This window comes from Equus przewalskii, chromosome 4, assembly GCF_037783145.1.
Source record: "Equus przewalskii isolate Varuska chromosome 4, EquPr2, whole genome shotgun sequence".
Classification (NCBI taxonomy): Eukaryota; Metazoa; Chordata; class Mammalia; order Perissodactyla; family Equidae; genus Equus; species Equus przewalskii.
In genome coordinates, this window is record NC_091834.1 from 73,712,586 (window position 1) to 73,733,562 (window position 20,977).

General features: G+C 37.7%; 1 long non-coding RNA gene across 1 annotated transcript in view; it reads right to left on the minus strand.

Annotated features, from left to right (window-relative positions):
* Window positions 1-20,977, minus strand: part of LOC139082891 (uncharacterized) — a 41,389-nt gene that overhangs the window by 11,048 nt on the left and 9,364 nt on the right. The window contains exon 2 of the long non-coding RNA XR_011539235.1: window positions 6,828-6,909. This is a non-coding gene — a long non-coding RNA (uncharacterized lncRNA). The remainder of the gene's footprint in view (window positions 1-6,827; window positions 6,910-20,977) is intronic.

The window sequence follows — 20,977 nt, forward strand, 5'->3', positions numbered from 1 at the left end:
TGTTTTGGTTACTATAGCTTTGTAGTATATTTTGAAATCAGGGAGTGCGATGCCTTCAGCTTTGTTCTTTTTCCTCAGGATTTCTTTGGCTATTCAGGGTCTTTTGTTGTACCATATAAATTTTAGGATTCTTTGTTCTATTTCTGTGAAAAATGTTGTTGGAACTTTGATAGCGATTGCACTGAAGCTATAGATTGTTTTAGGAAGTATGGACATTTTAACTACGTTAATTCTTCCAATCCAAGAGCACAGAATAGCTTTCCATTTCTTTGTGTCTTCTTCAATTTCTTTCAACCATGTTTTATAGTTTTCAGTGTACAGATCTTTCACCTCTTTGGTTAAGTTTATTCCTAGGTATTTTATTCTTGTTGTTGCAACTGTAAATGGGATTGTATTCTTAGTTTCTCTTTCTGCTACTTCGCTGTTAGTGTATAGAAACGCAACTGATTTTTGTATATTAATTTTGTATCCTGTGACTTGACTGTATTCATTCATTATTTCTAAAAGTTTTCAGTGGATTCTTTAGCGTTTTCTATATATAAAATCATGTCATCTTCAAATAGTGACAGTTTCACTTCTTTTGCAATTTGGATCCCTTTTATTTCTTTTTCTTGCCTGATTGCTCCGGCTAGGACTTCCAATACTAAGCTAAGTAAGAGTGGTGAAAGTGGCATCCTTGTCTGGTTCCTGTTCTTTGCAATGCTTTTTAGATGCTTGTGACTAGTTTTTGTTTTGGATATATCTAAGTCTGCATTGTCCAATATTGAAGCCACTAGCCATACATGACTATATGAATTTTAATTAATTAAAATTAAATAAATTAAAGATTCAGTTCCTCAGTCTCAGAAGCTACATTGTAGGTGCTACAGTGGAGGGACATGTGGCTAGTAGCTAGAGTGTTGAGCAGCACATATGCATGTCTCCATCATTACAAAGAGTTCTATTGGACACTGCTGATCTACATGGTGCTAATACTAGGTGAAGATATATCTAAAAGGGAGAATGATGCACTCAATAATAGAGTGAAGTCCTTTATGTTGTTAAATCCTGCCTTCCTTGTCTCATGAGTAAAAGGGAATAGGCAAGTGTTTCATTTTCTTGTTCTGTCTTCTTCTTCATCACACAAACAATAATTATTCATCATGGACAAAGTTAAAATACAAAGAAGTAAAAAGAAAAAGAAGTAAATCAAGAATCGCCCTAAACTAGCTGATGCTACCTTGATGTAGAAATTCATTTCTAAATAGAGTAATGATTGATTCTTCTAATTTTTCTATTTAAAGTACTTTTCCCCTTGACTCTTTTGACAGGTAATAAATGGATCTGCTGTGAGCCTCACAAAAATCAACTGCAGTTTTGCATATTAACATGCTCATTCATCAAGTAACCATAAAAATGTCCTGTGAATTAAAAAAAAAAGAAATTGAGATAGGGAAAACACAGGTGCTCCACCCAGGGGGAAAAAATGTAGCACTTTAATGTAGACTAACTGATTTCAGCTATTAGGAAACCTAGGGAATCCCATCCCTTTACAAAAATATTTTCAAATTCTCTTTGAAAAGCAGAGTGGGAAAATGTTGAGGAAATAAGGCCTTCCTGTTTCTGCCACATGTGGATAATTATCCAGCTGCATTTCCAAAATAAGAATGGCTGGAAAATTCTTTCGGAGAGCTTCTTGCAGCTGAATATCAAAGGAAATTTGCACGTTTCTGAAACTATTGTTCTTGGGGTTCATGACAGAATTATGAGGGCTCTCCTGTTTTTGTCTCTAAATACAAATAAATAAACTTCAGTGATTTGAACCTATGGGATCTCCCAGCAGATTTTTCTTCTTTTATATGATGGCTATATAGTAAGCAAACAACATTTTGATGAGGACAATTTCACTTCATTTATTTGAGGCCAAAAGCCACTGTTAAATCTTTGTTCTACTTGTATGTCTAACTATAGTCAGATTTTTTTTAATGTTTTATAAAATTTTATTAAATGTGCTTCATCAATATTTTTTGGATATTTTAGAACTTTTTTCCTCTATTCACATCTAAGAAAAAGCGTGTCACAATAATAATGTCATGCTTTCCTTTGCTGAGAAAATGTATTTTACAGATGTTACTCGTTTGTTACAAATACAGATCTAAGGGAGCTTGAGGTGGTCAGTCCAGTCTATTCTGTTTCCAAAGACAGCTGATGAAGCCGAGCTGGTGATTCCACCAAGACACATTTTATGGGAGCAAGAGAGGACACAGTATTTGAGAGATATAAAAAACAGAGCAAGAGGGACTGGCCCCACGGTCTAGTGGTTAAGTGCAGCGTGCTCCACTTCGACTGCCCAGGTTCTCAGGTTCAGATCCCGAGTGTGGACCGACACCACTTATCAAGCAATGCTGTGGTGGCAACGCACATGCAAAACAGAGGAAGAATGGCACAGAAGTTAGGTCAGTGGAAATCCTCCTCACCAAAAAAAAAGGAAAAAAAACAGAGCAAGAGAGCAGTTCTGCGCTCCAGCTTCAGCATTGTGAGCATCATGCTCCCTCTCTTGGATGAGTCATTTCCTCAGAAAAAGAAATTTTTATCCCAACTTTTAAATTTAAGAGGTCAAAACCATTGAAACATTTTTCATATAATATTACAGGAAAGGGTAATGGTGGGGAAACGATCAATGAAAAGATAAAATCAATACATGCTAATAAAAAAGGTGAAATCTTCTGAATGAAAGTAAATGAATTTAGCCAAGAAATTCTTTTATGTAGAATAAAGAAGTTTAAAACACAGAAATGCATATTTGTGTGAGATATTAAAATGTAAATCACCTTTAAATGGATAATAAAAAACAAACAAAACTTATACTGCTAAAAGAGAATAAAAGAGGGTGAGGGGCCCTCGGTCTGGAGAGTGATGTGGGGCAGAATTATAAAGATGTTCTGTGATGTAGAAGCTGGTAATTTGAAAGGAAGTTTGGCGTTTGAGAGAGGTGAAAGAGGGAAGGGAGTATAAATATTTTTCTGCAAACACTCCTAGATCAGGAATTTATGTGACTAAGGCAAGATACATAACTGATGTTTTTAATGAGTCTAAAAAGATGTGACTAATTTCTGTGCAATTCTTTTGTGCTGTATTTCTGTTCATGAAAGTAAAGCAGTTTTGTCCCCGAGTTTTAATCTTTAGAAAGTTTCCCACAGGGAATATCAAAAATACATATTCTTCCACTTCCTTTATTCTTCCACAATTAAATCCTGGCTTCACTTCTCACTTAACATGGCACTGTGAGCAACCTGTCTAGCCTCTGTGTCTTGGCTTTTCCACCTGTAAACGGAGAGCCTAATAGCACCTATGACATAAAGTTCTTATAATAATTAAATGAGATAATGTAGATAAAGTGCTAAGCACAGTGCCTAGAATATAGTTAAGTCCCCAATAAATGGAAGCCAATCAAACTATCCTGTCTTTAAGACTACAGAAATATTTCACAGGAACAAAGCAGTGATCTCCATAGTTTGCCAAGCCATAAAGGGAAAAAACAGCTAATGTGACAAAAGAGGGTAAACTTCAGTGCCCACCAAGGGATGGCTCTAGTCGGTAAGAGAGTCTATACCTGTGGATTTCAGATGACCAACTGAACACACATAATTCCCAGTAAGTATCTTCCTTGGCGTTACAGAGCAGCACTCTGTTTAGTGTCATCCAGTAGAGCTTTCTCTGATAACGGAAATATTCTATTCTTCTGTGCCCAATACAGAAGCTGCCAGCCATATGTAGCTATTGAGTAATTGGAACGTGCATAGTAGGTGAGCAACTGAACTTTTCATTTACTTCACTTTAAACGTAAGTAGCCACATGTGGCACGGCTACCACTTTGGACAGCATACCAATAGCAGAGAAATACAAATACCAGCACACTGAAGTCATATATTTAAAACAAACTTCTCCTTTCATCACTCTATCTTAGTCTAAAAATAAATAAAATTGTGAAAAGTGAGTTCAAATATCTTGCATCATCCTTAAATTTCAGTATACTACAAAACCCAACACAGGTATATGTAAGTGTTTAAATCAGCTAACCCTAAACCTTGGCATAGCTACACTTTCTAGATCTATAGCAACAGACTAATCCTTCAGGATTAGTCTGCACTTACAAAAGGGATAAATTGAACACATGGAATTTACTATTTACTTGTTGAGATACAATGTTAGTTATAGAAGCAAATACATTACTCTAAGTAGGGTAATACAAATCAGAGGATTCCCTTTCTGGTGATGGCTGAGGAGCTCCTATTGGATCCATCCTCCTGCAGACAACAACTATGCACTCTGGACAAAATGCAAAAAGCAACTACCTGAAAGTACCTGAGAATAAGCCAAGGCAGACAGAATCTGGATGTAGGAGAGAAGCTATACAACGAAAGGATCAGCACTGGGTGAGTTCCCCATGTCTTACAGCCTTTTGTCTAAGGGTAGGACCCGGTTTGGCTCAGTGCTGCGTCTCTGGAACTCTGACAGAATCCAGGGGTCTTTCTGGTGTAAAGAATGAGAGAACAGAGTTCAGTTGATCACAGCAGCTGGAAAATCCTGAGTGGAGAGAGCAAGAGAAGGGGAGCTCCAAATCGTAGGCGTAAACTCTATCCAAATTTTTGGCTGAACTCTGCACTATACATGCACAGGGTAAACTCCAACCATCCCAGTTAGGGCAAAAAGAATGACATAGGTACTTTAGCTGTTACCCAATACAGGGGAGACAGAGCTGGGAGTATGAGTTTAGCCAAGTTTATTGCCTGCTAAAACCAAAAAAATGAGCACTCTTCTGAGGAATATAGGAGAATCCCAGAGTCTCTAAAACATCATTCTTAAAGTCCAGGATGCAATCCTAAACTACTAAATAAACAAAGAAACAGGAAAATGCAACCCATACTCAAGAGGCAATCAACGAAAACAGACCTTGAGATGACCCAGATTTTAGAGTTTACAGACAACTATTTTAAAGCAGGTATTATAACTATGCTCAATAAAGGAAAATATGCTCATAATGAATGAACAAATGTAAAAAATCTCACCAGAGAAGAAGAACCTATAAAAAGGTAGCAAATGGAAATACTAGAACTGAAAACTACATATCTGAAATGAAACTTCACTAGGTCTGCTTAGGAGTAGATTAGAGATGACAGATGAACTTTAATATTTATTTAATATTTTTAAATTAGAGAAGTTAGTGAACTTTAATATAAAATAATAGAAGTTATCTAATCTGAAGAAAAGCAGAAAAATATTTTAACAATCTAACAGAGCCTTAAGAATCTGTGGGAGAATAGCAAAAGGTTTCCCTTCAATTCCACAAATATTTGGAATCCCAGAAGGAGAGGAGAATGAGAATGGGACAGAAAAAATATTTCAAAAAATAATGACTAAAATTTTCCCAAATTTTGTCAAAAATATAAATTTAAAGAAACTCAGCAAATATCAAGCAGGATATACACAAAAAAACTAATAGGTTAAGAAAAAAACTAATAAAACATAGTAAGATAGAATCATAGTACACGCATTATACCACATACATTCACACATGATCACATACACGTACATACACCTCTTAGCCACACCTACACACATACCTCACACACACACATTTACATAGTTCTTTTATATTTGTCTAATGACTGGTTTATTAATTTTATTTATTTTTCTTTGACAGCTAGGTATATTGTAATCAGTACATTTCTGGATACCTCAGAGAGTAAATTCCCAGAATTAGCACTGTGTATCTTCTTTCAGTTTATTGTTAAATAGATGGCAAGGATCTATGTTCCTTTAACTATCAAACCCAGACACATTGGGATATTTTTACTTGGAGAAGCACACGCTTCTTTTTAGTGACCTCACATTCAGGTGATTAAAAAACAGCACTGGCAACTTCCAAAAGCAGTCCTGACTTGGGGAAAGCGATCTTAAAATGACGTTTTTAGTACAGAAATAACAGGTAGCCACACGCAAAAAGGTGATATTCCAAAAGTTAAATTTCAAATTATTACATGAAATTTAGAAAATATTTTTCCATGTAATAGTGTTATAAATAATTGATACAGTTCCCATAATGCTCAAAGGTCTATATCATTACCAGATTGTATAATTTGTAATGAAAAGAACAGAAAGCTATACATTGCAGGACTGTCAACTAGACAGGAAAATTGGATGCTAAATAATTTTTCTGGGGCCAGCCCAGAGGCCAAGTGGTTAAGTTCGTGCACTCCACATCGGCAGCCCAGGGTCTCGCCGGTTCGGATCCTGGGTGCAGACATGACACCGCTCCTCAGGCCACGCTGAGGCGGAGTCCTGCATAGAACAGCCAGAGGCACTCACAACTAGAATATGCAACTATGTACTGAGGAGCTTTGTGGAGAAAAAGAAAAAAGAAGATTGGCAACAGATGTTAGCTCAGGTGCCAATCTTTAAAAAAAGAAGAATTATTATTTTTCTTTTGGATTGTTGACATTGAAGGAAATCCAACATTTATGAATGATTTTAAGAGGTTTATGAAACTTTTGTTTGGTTTCATGTCAACACTTACAGCTTTCTACCCAGCAGCAAGGAGAACTCACCTTGCAGCCAAGAGGTAAAGCAGAGTCCAGACCAGCAAGTTGGCCCACACTGCCAGGAGATTGGTTAGATATAAGGAGATTGAACAAGTAAGTAAAGCCATTGAGGATAATGAGAGCCATGCTTGTCACTGTTGGAGAAGGGAATTCAAATATGAAAATGATATCGACCCTGATATCAGTTTCCCCACATTAAACCCAGCATACATGGGGTTAAAACCAAAACACTCATTCCCTGCTTACTCTCTTTCTTCCTGGCTCCAGAATCCACTATCCTCCGTGGAGACAGACACCGTCAAGGACAAGCACCTGGATCATCTCCTCCCTGCAAAGAGATACAGGCTGGTGGGAAAGCTGCTGACCAAAAAGGTCACAGGATCCCTCCTCTCTGCAAGTGTCTCGAGGCCAAAGACAGGCTGGTGGGAAAACTCTGACCAGCAAGGCCATATGTTCCCCCTCCCCTACCTAAAACCCCAAATAAAAACCCTTCCTTTTAGCTTTTCGGGGAGTTTGGGATTTCAGCGTTAGCTGCCCTCTCTCCTTGCTCAGCGCTGTCCAAAAATAAAATTCCTACCTTCTTCCACCACACCCTGTGTCAGAGATTGGCTTGCTGTGCAACGGGTGAGCGAACTCACTTCAAGTTCGGTATCAAAAAGGGAGAGTGCTAGAACAAACCCTCTAGCATTGGATTGGAATTGGAAGTGTAGGTTGAATTCACAGCTTTTAATATAAATAGATAGATAACTAGATATAGATATAGAATTAGATACAGCTGTGTGTGTGTGTATAAGTATGTGTGTGGGGGGTAGTGTGGATATGCATTTATTTCCTAGCACTGCCTGATGAAGGGGCCAAGAAGCAAGGAGTCCATCTAGCACCCAGATCTCAATTTCTCAGTACCATTCTCCACTAAGAGTAGACTTGAATTCTTGGAGAAATGACTGATTCCAGGTTGGGGTAGGAAAAATATAAGATTCAAAAAACATGGTGCAGTTACACAAAGTAATTTCAATATTTGCTTGCGTTTTTCAAAGCTATTAAAGGTGGTCCAATCATTACCCACAACAAATTCTTCCTAAAATTCCTAAAATTCTTCCTAAAATTACCCACAACAAATTCTTCCTAAAATTCTGTGCGCCCCACTCCTCTCCATATCTGCCACACCCTGCCTCTGTCTTATCTGTCACCCCACATCGGATCTCTCAGTCTCCACCTTTCCATCTCGACACCTAATAAACAAAACCCATATGGCTCCTGACCTTTCTCTTTATTCTTTGGCTCTCTCCTTGGTTCTTTCTTTTTTCCCCTTGAATAAATCCTTCCAGTGCAAATCCCCCTTCCTTTTTTCTTCCTTCCCCATTTTCTGACTCTGTAGTGTATAAGGCCCCAAACCAAGACGACAAATTCAACATATCTCCTAGAAGTTAAGAAGGCCAAGCTACCAAATACAGGATTCTCTTACAGCTGTGGCCAGAGGGAGAAAACAGGGAAGCACTTATAACTTAATTTTTCTCTTTTTAATTCTTTTAAAATCCCAGGCACATGTATTATTAGTAGTGGTAGCCTTAATCTCTGTACCCCTTTTCTATCATCTAAATAAATTTCTTAAAATACCACCACAGAGTTAGTTTTATACATGCCATTGTTTGTTGCCTATATAACACTATAAGCAGAATTCCTTCCTGTCAAAATATATCCTCATTTCAGGTGGCAAATACCCCATTAGAACGGGATAAGCATTTCCTTTCCAAGCAATATTATGTAAAAATTAAATGCACCCAGAGAAATAACACATTAAGCAGCTATCAGTCTTTTACATTCAGTATCTGTTTCTTCCCTGTCAGATAGCAGCATAAGACAATATCCAGAATGGGTGTATTCTTAAAAGAAGAAGGGCTGATGGCACTGTCCCATAGGGTACAGCTGGGAAGAGTGTGCTTGAGGTAGAAGTCGAAGTGCGAGATCCCTAAGAACGCTTGAGTTAAGTAGGACACGTAAAGTATAAATAAGTTGCCCCAAAATTCCATATCACAGTTTTACCTATGGTCAGCCCTATCCATACGTTAAATAAAGACATGAACAACATACGTTTAAATAATTTTGGAGTGAACTAAAATGCATGTTCTCATAAAAAAGCTTAATTAAGATACCAGTCCTAAGGTTTCCTACTGTGAACCTCTATAAAACGCATAAGTGAAAGACATTCTTACAGACTTTTCTCAGATCCTTTCTATTTCAGTCCCTATATTGATACAGGAAAATAATGCATTCTCCCTTATAGTACTGAAAATCATATTTAAGATGATGCACACTAAAGGAAAAGATACTGTCTTTGAAGAATCAGATTGAAAATAAGAAGACTTCTTTCGGCATTGTGCTAGAGAAATCTTATAAAAACTCATAAGGAACTTTTCCAAGGCTGTTATTTGAATAATCCAAAATTTGCAAATACTTTAGAGGAATGATTTGTTAATGACCTGCCTTTCTTCTACATCTCATTAACACGTTAATCTGCACCAAAGGGCCCTGTACAAGGTCAAAAATGAAGCAAGTCCTTACATGTGTGTCCATAGAGCAAAAGACGCAAAAAAGACAAAATTCTGGGAATGAACTAATCCTGTTTAAGCACTTGCGAACATTTTCTAATTCGTGTTTGGAATAGAATGGAAATCAATGGTGATCCATCATTTCTTTACGTCAATTATATTTAGCATGGTCCAAGTAATGGAAGGTTTCATAATGTACAGATGGAGCACATTGAGATCAGTCAGCAGACGGCTGGAGAGGGTGGATTCATTTATTTTAAAACCTAAAGGCATTGCATTTGAGCCCTCATAGCAGACCCAAGTCCACTCTCACTCACTTATTCCTCTATCTGCCCACTCACTTGCCCTACCTCTCCCCGTCACCCTGCACTGCCATTCCACTCTGTACCCCCTCCCTCCCTGCACATCCCTGTCTTCTCGACCACACTAAATTCCCACTTCCCCCCAAAAAAGCCACACCCATACACCTGCCCAACTGATTCCAGGAGGTAAGAATTCACGATTCATCCTTCTCCTCCCCTTTCCCTCTGCCTCTCCTCCCTTTCCCTTCCCCTCCACATCCTCTCCACTGAGTACTTAAAAATTCTCCCCCAGTCCCTCCTCCTGCCCCACGGCCTTAGCTCAGGCCCTCATCACATCAGGCCTAGTTTACTGCCCAGGGACCAGCTGGCATTCTCAGCTTCCACTCTAGGCCTGCTCCAGTTCCTTCTCCACACTCCTTCCTCCATAATCTTCCTAAGAATAAATATTTTGTTGGGTGACTAATCTGCTTAAAATCTCTCAGTTGTGAATGGCTACTATCCAAAAAAATAAAAAACACCCTCCAGAAAATAACAAGTGTTGGCAAAGATGTGGAGTGCTCTCTTGCACACTCTTGATGGGAATGTAAAATAGTACAGCCACTGTAAGAAGATAGTATGGCAATACCTTAAAAATTTTAAAATAGAGTTACCACACAATCCAACAATTCTACTTCTGAATATATATCCCAAAGAATTGAAAACAGGGTCTCAAAGAAATTTATACTCCCATGTATATAGCAGTGTTACTCACAATAGCCAAAAGGTGGAAGCAACCCGTGTCCAATCCAAACCCATCTGTGTGTTTCCTAAAGGAAGATTTTATTTGTCCCTGTACTCTAGTTCCTGGAACATAACAAAGTTGATAAACATGCATAAATTGATGAATAAATAAAGCGTCTCGACTTAAGTCACAAAGAAAGTCAGAATTAAATTGAGTCTTTAACGTTTCCCCCAGCCCTGAGTCATCCTCTCCCCTTTACCTAGTTAGAGACTCAGAAACTCCCCTCCTAGAAATTTAGGGATTTGTTTGCTATGTCAAGTGAAAGTTAAACAGGTTTAACATGCTTTCAGGCTTTATGAAACCAATCTCTACATTAAACCGCTAAAGGCAGCTTACTAAAAACAGGGATCTAGATATAAAGAAGCTATACACAAACTCGACCTCCTAATTGAGGGAAAAGTTAGACTTCATATTTCCATCTGTCCATTGCGCAAGCAATTCCTAAAATAACGAATCACGCCCCTAAGATGAAAGAAGGGAAAGTTTCTAATACTGAAAAACTATCCTCAGAATGTGTTTTAGGTCCTCCAAAGCTTAAGGAGAAATTCATGTGTAGGTATTTCTGTGTGCTCAGGCAGGATTAATACTTCTGAATACTTAATAAGTCAAGTGAGTGAGAATGAAAACAATTTACCCTTAATGTGTACTTAAGCGTAGGTATTTTGCCATGTTTTATATGCATTGTTTTATTTTAGCCTTTTGGCAGTTCTCTAAGGTAAGTCCTGTTACTATTCCCATTTCATAAGCTTTGAGAGAGCAAATCAAGTGTTCAAGGTTATTCAGTCAGCCCTGGCACCTACCGCCTGGCCTCCAAGCCAGGTCCCTAAGCCAGGCCCCTTCGCCACAAAGCTGCACTACCTCTCTTTGTTTGAAGTCAGCTTTTCAAAAGGCCACCTTCAATGCAGGATGCAGAGTCTGTCCTGGCGGGCACATGAAGAGATGCCCTGAGCCTCACAAAGTGGTAATGAAAATATCCAAAAAGATTGTACTACTAGGGATCAATAAGAAAACAAGGAGCCATAAATTTGAAATACTTGAAAAATGAATCATGCAAACATTGTCATTATTGTATCTTCAGTCTAGATGAATTTTGTGAAACACAATTCTTGGGACTTTAAACTGTGTGCATATTACAGTTAAGTTGACCTCCTGGTTTTAACTTACGATTATATTTTATTTAGAATCACGATTGTTTTCATAATGCAGCAATAACAAAACTGTCACTCTGAATAAACAGGAATCTATGTTTATGCTGTACAGTAACTTGCTCCAGGGAGTTACTAAAATTGTAAACCAGGCTTTAGAGAAGGCAGAGGAAAGAGGAAAGCATGTCACTATCTTATCCTGCAGTGCAGATGAAGATATCAAAATGGGCGATTGCCTGCCAGGCATATTATAAACTATAATTGGAGGAGACTAAACAAGGAATCAAGATATCATGCCAATACAGTGAAAGGAAACATTTTTGTTTCCAATATTTTTTAAGAATGTCAGAGTCAAAAGACCAAATTAAAACTGATGGTCAGTTTTTCTACGCTTCTTTAAATTTTCCAAAGCATGGGTTTGCCTTCCAATTTGCTATCTCAGAGTGTTTTGGATTAGAACATTTTCCTTCCTAAATTTAAAGCAATAATGAAGTATTAAACTGCAGAAACAAAAAGATAATATGTGTAAAATGTATTTCCAATAGCACATTACTAAAAATATGAAAGTGTAGCTAGATTATTGCTGGTACAATACTTTTCTTTTGTTGCATATGTACAGGGAAAAAAACACAAGTTCAAAAGGAGCTTCTGGTGCAAGTTGGTGGATTGAGCACATTTGTTTATCCTCTTCCCTTCTTTAGATCTTAGAAATAAAGAGGGCATAAAACTACAAGAACACACAAATAAAGAGAACTGGAGATGGACCATCAGCAAATAAGAGTTTTCAAAGAATTTTCAGGAGGCAAAAAGTAGAATAAAATGGGATAACTAGTGAAATTGGCCAGAAAAACTTCACAGCCCAAAATATGTTGATTTTTAACTCTTAAGATCAACCCATTTATACATCAAAAAGGTGTTAATTATGGGTACAGAACACAATGCAATGCCTTTAAACTTGACGTGTATAAGTGGAAGTGTAAATTTGGGAGACGGAAACAAGGAAGAGAGTTCAAATCAAGAGGAGAGGCGCTGATATCCTTTCATGAAGCGAGGAGCCTAGACATGCTGTCTGTAATCGGTAGATAAAACAACCAACAGAAGTCGTAAAATAGTGCTCTAACAAAACTGGAAGGTGGTGGTGGCGGCAAGGGTGTGGAGGAATAACTTTGCTAAATCTTCATCTATCAGAAAGTCAATAAATAACGTCTATGTGGAAAATTAAGAAACAGCGACATAGTACATGTAGTATGTAGATATATGAAGTTAACTAGCAAAGAAGTTTGAGGTGGAGATGCTTGAACACTGTTACTTCTGGGGAACAGAATTATGAGTAGGAAAAGATGGGGCAGGGGGCTGATCCTTTTAACTATATATTCTTCATATGTTATTTTTAAACATGGACATGTATTATGTTTATAACAATCTTAAATGTATGTAATAAAAAATAAAAGCTTCTGAATATCTCTGTATGTTCAGTATGTCAATTGAAGCCTGATATGTGAGGTGTGGAAGTAAGGCAAATGCATCAAAAATTCAGAACCGTCAAACACTGCATTAGAGAATGTGGAATCTCCTGTATAGGACCAAGTGTCATGATATGATATATGACACAGTCTGTTTCTATTCTAGCAATAAAGCCTGGCAGTTTATCAGCTAGTATCCTGTTAAAAGGTCTGGAGTGGAAGAATGAATTAACTGTGTTTTTCATAAAGGATTTGCTGACAAGACCAGAGAGAGGCTCCACCAGCAATTCCATTTCACAATCTTTCCCTTCTTTGGACAATATAGATGACAGCCATGGGTGCCAAACGGCCTCTAAAATCTTTTCCTTCACTCCTCCAGGTACACATCTCTACAGTATAGAAACATTCTGGATAATTCTGTGAATCTATGATTTGTAGTATTCTTGGACATTTTTAGAACTCTAGCAGCAAAAGTAGCTTGATTTTCTAGAACACTGCAGCTTTATAACACAGTATCTACTAATTTAAGAGAAAATGGTTTTTATAGGTCCAAAAAGTTAGAAAAGTTCTAGTTATTCGTGGAGTTAATTGTCTACTTCTCTCTGTCTTATTTTGCTTAACGTAATACCCTTAAGGTCCATCCATATTGTTGTCAATGGGATGATTTTGTTATTTTTTACGTCTGAGTAGTATTCCATCAGACCACTCACTTTTTCAGTCACTTATTACCCATTCAAATTAATCAGGAAAATACACACACACACATCCCAAAACAAATCTCTGCATTGTTCAGTTGTGTCCCAAAAGGAAATGATAATCCCTAAGGCAACAGAAGTATCAACTGTCCGTAGGTTCCTGGATAACACTCTGGGCCTGAGAGAGTTCATTTTATCCCATATTGGGAAGGCATTAATTATTATTGCAGAACAGAATGTAAATGATAGCAGGTAAAAATGTAAATGGTATAATTTAGAAGGTACAGTTCTAAATGTAGCCCTCTAATTCCCAAAGCAATGACCTGTGTAAGTGGCTGCCACTGGCTTGTGTGTGACACAAACAAACGAGGCCCATGAGACTGGATGAACAAATTACTGTAACTATTAGCTGTAGATTAATTTATGAGCTAACACAGCTGTGTGGACGTTCTAGCAATGGAAGTACAGGTCTATGCCCATTCAATTCTTGATTCATCTTTCCATAAGAATGGTTTAAGATAATCCTCCCTCTCCTCGTGTTCCTCTGGTGAGCATCATCTCTGCAAAGGTGATGGTCCAGAAAGCTTGCATACTCATACTGCCAAGAGCTTCTAGACAGGCTATGTCTTCTTCCAGATAAGTCCGCCCTCCTGTATTCTTGTTGGTTCTTATGGAAAGCTTCAGTTTTTACTAATGCTAAGCCAATAAAAGCCAATAGAAAATTAATATAACATATTTGTCTGTCACGTCTGACCTCATTTCATTTGGTGTTCATGCCAAATCCAAGGCATAACTTCCGTAGACACCTGCACACAAGCTTCACCAAATTTACAGCCTCCCATCACAGTTCACTCTTCAATTCTGCCTTGCTGCTTGTCACTAAAGATGAGTTGTCCATGCCCCTAGCTAAAGCCAATCAATTCTTCCACTTGTGCAGTAGACAATCTACTCTCCCTTGCTCATGAGTAACACTTCAGCAACATTTGCCCCTCTCTCCCGCATCATCAATTTTTCCCTCTCTATCCATTAGCACACACTTGTGCTACTACTTTTCCCATTTTAAAAAACCTTGTTTTTGATCCCTCTTCCTTCTTTAACTGACACTCCATTTCTCTCACCCTTTGTATTTTCTCAAAAGAGTTGCCTAAACCTATTATTTCCAATTACCCTCTTCCAGTTCTCCCTTAAATCCACTTCGGTCAGGTTTTCATCAAACCTCCAAAACATGGAGTACACCAGTGAGCTCCACCTTGCCAAGGCAAAGGTCAATTCTCAGTTCTCATCGTACTGAAATATCAGTAGCATTTGTCGTAATCCATCACTCTCTGTTCGCCCTCATAACCTTTCTCCCCTTGAATTCCAGAGCACCCCAGTCTCTTGGCTTTCTTCCTGCCTTACTAGATAATCCTTGTCAGTTCCCTCTGCTGTTCTTTCTTCCTCCCGCAGATCTATCAACATTGGGGCACCTCAGGGCTCAATCCTTCTTCCTCTGCTCTCTTCTAACACTGTTCAATCCCCAGTAATTTCACAGTCTCCTGGATATAAATACTGTCCATATGGGCAACCACTCTCAAGTTCGTATCACAAGTATAGACTTCTTGACTGAATGCCTGCTCACATATGAAAGTCCATATTTGCCACCCCCTTGCACTTAGGTGGTACCATGTGACTAGCTTTAGTCAATGGGCTGTGAGAAGAAGTGACTGGTGTCACTGGTCTAATAAACTGTATTAAGAGCCAACACATGACTCTCTAATTTTCCTCTTTTCATGTTTCATGACCCTGGAAGCCATATGTTTCCAATGTAGTTACAATATGGCAGTGCTTCCATCACCTTTAGTACCTGAGTGTGTCTGTGAAGCAGATCCCTCACTACCGACATTTCATCTCTACAACAAGTGAGAAGTAATTCTTTGATGTGTTAAGCCACTGACATTTTGGGACTTAATTTTAACTGTAGCATATTTGTTATCCTAAATTAGATATCAAACAGACATCTCAATCTTAACATAACCAAAACTGAAGTTTTTATGTTCCTTCTTAAAACTTACTCCACCTGCAGGTTCCCTACCTGTGTTGATATCAGATCCATCATTCCAGTTTCTCTGGCCAAATTATTTGAGCCAACTTGACTCTTCACTTCCTCTCATATCTTACATCCAATCTATCAGGAGATGCTGTTGGCTCTGCCTTCAAAACATATCTACATTCAAGCACTTCACCCCACCTCCAGTCCTAGCACCCTAGGTTGATGCTGCTCTCTTGGCCAACATCATTTCTCTCAGATCACTCCAATTGCCTCCTAACGGTCTCCTTTCTTCCCCTCTTGTCCTCTGTCATATACTCTCAAGACAGTAATCAGAACAGTCCTTTTAAAACCCAAATCAACGGGGCCGGCCCAGTGGCACAGCAGTTAAGTTTGCACATTCCGCTTCAGCGGCCCGGTGTTCGCCAGTTCAGATCCCGGATGCGGACATGGCACCACTTGGCAAGCCATGCTGTGGTAGGCATCCCACATATAAAGTGGAGGAAGATGGGCAAGGATGTTAGCTCAGGGCTGGTCTTCCTCAGCAAAAAGAGGAGGATTGGCAGCAGATGTTAGCTCAGTGCTAATCTTCCTCAAAAACATAAAATTAAATTAAAAATTAAAAAACAAAGCCCAATTCAAATCACATCACTTCTCATCAAGCCCTCCCAAGTCTTCTTATCTCCCCATAGAATCAGAGCAAAATCCTTACCATGGCCTACAAGCCTTTGCGTGATCAACCTGTACCCGGTCTTCCTTATCTCTCTGATTTCTATTGTTTTCCCTCTCACTCCATTCTAGCCACACTGGCCTCCTTGCTGTTCTGTCAACTCACCAAACATGCCTTAGGACATTTTCCCTAGAGAATCCCTCAGCCTGGAATGTTCCCTGGTGGCTGACTCCCCAATAACTTTTGAGTCTTTTCTTGGATGCCACCTTCTCAATGGAGCCTACCCTCACAACTCTATTTTAAATTGCAATGAGTCCATCCCTCACACCAGGAATTTTCTGCCTTTCTACTGTGCTCTATTTTTTCCACATCACTTCCCATCTTCTAACTTGCCATATGGCTTATTTATTTATTTGTTTATTGTGTGTCTCCTTACTCATTTGTGTCTCTTCTGTTATGTAACATCAATTCCCGGAACAGTGTATGTCCCATAATAGGAGCTAAATAAATATTTACTGGATTGACTAAGGTGGGTGAGGCAGACATATTTTTACCTTTCACAGGTAAGAATACAGACTCAGAGACAATGTGACAATGTAGAGAATTGCCCAAAACCATTCAGTTAATGTCTATCCAAAAAAAAAGATATAAAAGCACAATTTCCTAAATATCACAGAGGTAGATGTCTATGTTCTCTAAATTTACTAGGTAGTTTAAATCTTGTAGTTTCATCCTGACCTTGGGCATTAACCTACCCAACGTGCTTGCTTATACTCTGGATTACATGCCAGAATGACATGTGCTAGGGGTTCCATTTTACTGTCTTTAACTACTGAATTTATCAAAGAGGATTTTGAAGTAGATAGAAAAGGGTTTCAAGACAAATCTAGTGTAGCGATATACTTTAAACAAATCTGTGTTTTTATTTTTTTGTACCATTATACAAATTGCTTATTTGGGGTAAAGCTACAATTGGCTCATGATGTAACTTTCTGTTCATCAAAGTTTCCTCAAGGGGTGGAAATAATAAACAAGTTGGTGTTGGTCAATAGTGATCTGTGCTCATAAACCACATGGGAAGATCCTGCATCTGTTAAGATTCTGCGTTTATGATGCTTTTCTTATATCCACAATGAAAGTAAAAAGCAACTGAAGATTTTAAATATGTTGGCCACATGCAAAATATATTTCAAATTGCTCATTAAAATTTTTCTCCACCCATATGAAAAAAACTCAATTTAATTTACTTCATACAGTTCTTGGAAAAAAATATTTTCTCTCATCGAAATTAAGCCAATAATAGCAAACAACAAAAAATAACAGCATGCCAAAATCAAATACCTGAAGTCTAAAGGAATAGAAAAACCAAAAGATGTATTGGCTTTGTTGGCAAGACATGAGCACTATCCCGTAAAACCTCAGTGAAAATTACTTAAATATAAACAAGTGGCAAAGTCTGATACACGTTTAAGAAGCCATTTTTTATATTCTTACATTTGCATTTCTAACAATGACATATATTTGATCCATGAGACTCTGGATTTGGGCAGCAGAGAGACACAGAATAAACTTCCAGAGGTTCCAAAGTTGGTTTTCTAGAATGTTTTTGTTTGCAATAGCTCTGTGTCCATACTCTTATACTTTTATTTTGGGCATGAACTTGATTCATATTTATTAAGTTACATCTTTGAGCCATACTCTGTGCAAGAGATTATTATGTCCTTTTCTCAAAACTTCAATCTTTTGTGGAAACAGATATAGAAAAAACTAAATGCAAATCAAGGCAGGGTGAGCTTGAAGGGGCTTTCAGAGCACAAAAGAAGAATGGATTATTTCTGACTTCAGAACCAGGGTAAGGAATTAAGAATGAAGACACATTTGAGTTAAAATAATTTTTTAATTTCAACCATTGGTATTTCATCAATGCAGTCTAATTTTCCATATGAAAATTTTTTTTAAAAGATGAGTTTTCCAAAGGGGTCTGGGACTTTTTGCTTCACTCAAACTAAAATGGACTTAGAGTCAAATATGTGAATATCATGACAAAAAGAATCTTTGCGTATATAATTACTGGCCCTCACAACACTGGGAACAAGATGGTTCCCACCATCTTAGTTGTGCTAAACTAAGTGTGAAACTGTTAGTTGTGCTGCAGTTAGGCAAAGTTGACTAGGATTTTTGACAGAAGTTGTTACATTCTTTCACTTTGCTAAGTTACGTGGAATTCATTTTCAGCTCAAACCCATTCTGGAATGTCTTTAGTAGGGAACAGATCTTGAAGAATTTATGAATTGTACTAAAGAGTTCATGTTTTATTCTAAAGGCAAAAAAGAGGGACATTAAATAATGTTAAGCAGAAAAGCAAATTTGCTTTTCTGAAAGGTCAAACTACTGGCAGTGTGAAGGACAAGGTGGCAGTGGCACAAGAAGCCAGTTAGGGGATGGTTTCAGTCATCCAGGAAAGAAATGGTAAGCATCTGAAGGCAATGACAGAGCAGATGCGGAAGAGGAGGTAGATTTGAGGGATTTTTTTTTTTTTTGAGGAAGATTAGCCCTGAGCTAACATCTGCCACCAATCTTCCTCTTTTTTTGCTGACGAAGACTGGCCCTGAGCTAACATCTGTGCCCATCTTCCTCTAGTTTATATGTGGGATGCCTACCACAGCATGGCTTGCCAAGCAGTGCCGTGTCCACATCTGGGATCCAAAATGGTGCACATTTAACCACTGTGCCACTGGGCTGGCCCCGATTTGAGGGATTTTTAAGATATAGAACTGGCAAGATTTGGTTGTGAATGGAAAATAGATAATGATAGAGAAGGAGAACTACATTCTTCCCATTTGGGTAATAAAATGTATGGAGTTGCCAGTAACAGATAGAAAATACTGGAGGAGATAATTAGGTCTGAGGAACAGGAGGGAAATATTTAAGTTATTTGTGTAATGATCCAACTGAAAACATCTCATATCAGATATGAAACTTATTATGTATAATACGTTTAAAGAAATCCTAATTCAAGGGTACAGGAAACAGGATGAGATATGTAAAATGAAGACCTTAGTTCTCAATGTATACTCTGAGCAAAGACATTGATAGAGATTGTAGATTTTCTGCAACTGGTAATAAGGAAAGAAAATCAATAAGGAAGCAACATGCCAGCATTAATCACTAGGCAGGGAAAGCATAGAATCTGCAGTAGACGCTATAAACTGGACAGAAAGTCGAAAAATCTGATAGAGATTTTGGAGTAGGGGAAATAAGATAGAAGATGCCACAATAAACAAAGAGTGAAATCTCAATCTCAAAATTACTGGAAGAACATCCCTCATGAACAGAGAAGCAAGAATTCTCAACAAGTCTGAGCCAATCAGATGCAGCAAAATATAATAAAGATATTAAATTAAGGTCAAGTGGTATTTATCCCAGGAATGCAAGATTGAGTCAAAATTCAAAGATCAATTAACCACACTAACAGAATAAAGAAAAATATCATATGATTATTTGAATAGATGAAGAAAAAACATTTTAAAAAGTTAAACATCATTCATGATTTAAAAAGACACTCTCGGCAAACTAGGAACGGAAGAAAACTTAGTTCAATAAAGGGCATCTGAGGGAAACCCACAGCTGACATTATAGTTAATAGTGAGGTACTGAACACTACTGTGTGAGATCAAGAACAAGGCAAACATGTCCACTCGCACCACTCCGATTAACGTAGTACCAGAAGCAGTATATGACAAGAAAAACAAATAAAAGATGTGCAAGTTGTAAAGAAAGGACTAGACCTGTTGCTATTTACAGATGTCATGCGTGAGTACATAAGAAATCCTAAGAAATCAACAAAACAACTACTGGAAGTAATGGTAAATTTATCAAACACTCAGAATTCAAGGTCAATTAACAAAAATAAATTGTATTTCTATATACTCAAAAAATATAATCACAAAATTAAATTTAAAGAATTTCCACGTTTAGGGGCCGGCCCAGTGGTGTAGTGGTTAAGTTCAAGTGCTCCGCTTCAGCGGCCGGGAGTTCACAGGTTCGGATTACAGAAATTGACAAGCTGATTCTCACACACATATGTCAGACTCTAACATACATATATTTGTACATATATATATACAAAGAACATAGAGTAGCCAAAACAGTTTTGAAAAAGAACAAAGCCTAAGTATTTATATAAACCCTTTTCAAGACTGAAAGCCACATTACTCAGGACAGTGACGTGTGAGGATATGCTATGCATCAACAGAACAGAAGAGTGTCCAGAAAGAGACCACACATAGGTGGGCAATTATTTTTTAATAAATTCACCAAGATAATTCAATGGGAAGAACTTCTTTTAAGCAAATTTTCCTAAAACAATTGCGTATGCACACGGAAAATATCAAATATAAACCTTGATGCTTATTTCACACCATAAATAACAATTAACTTAAAATGGATCATAGACTTAAACATAAAAGCAATAAAACTTCTAGGGGAAGATATATGAGAATATATTCAGAATATATTTGGAGTAGACAAAGATTTCTTAGGAAGGATACGAAAGACATGAACCATAAAAAAAGTTGATAAATTGGATAAAATTTAAAGCTTCTGCTCTCTGAAAGGCGTCAATAAGAAAATAAAATGACAAGCTAAAGACCAGGAGAAAATTTCACAATACATATATCTGACAAGAGACTCATGTTAAGATTTTATAAAGAACTTTAAAATTTTAATAATTAGAAGACCAAAAAAACACTAAAACAATGACAGG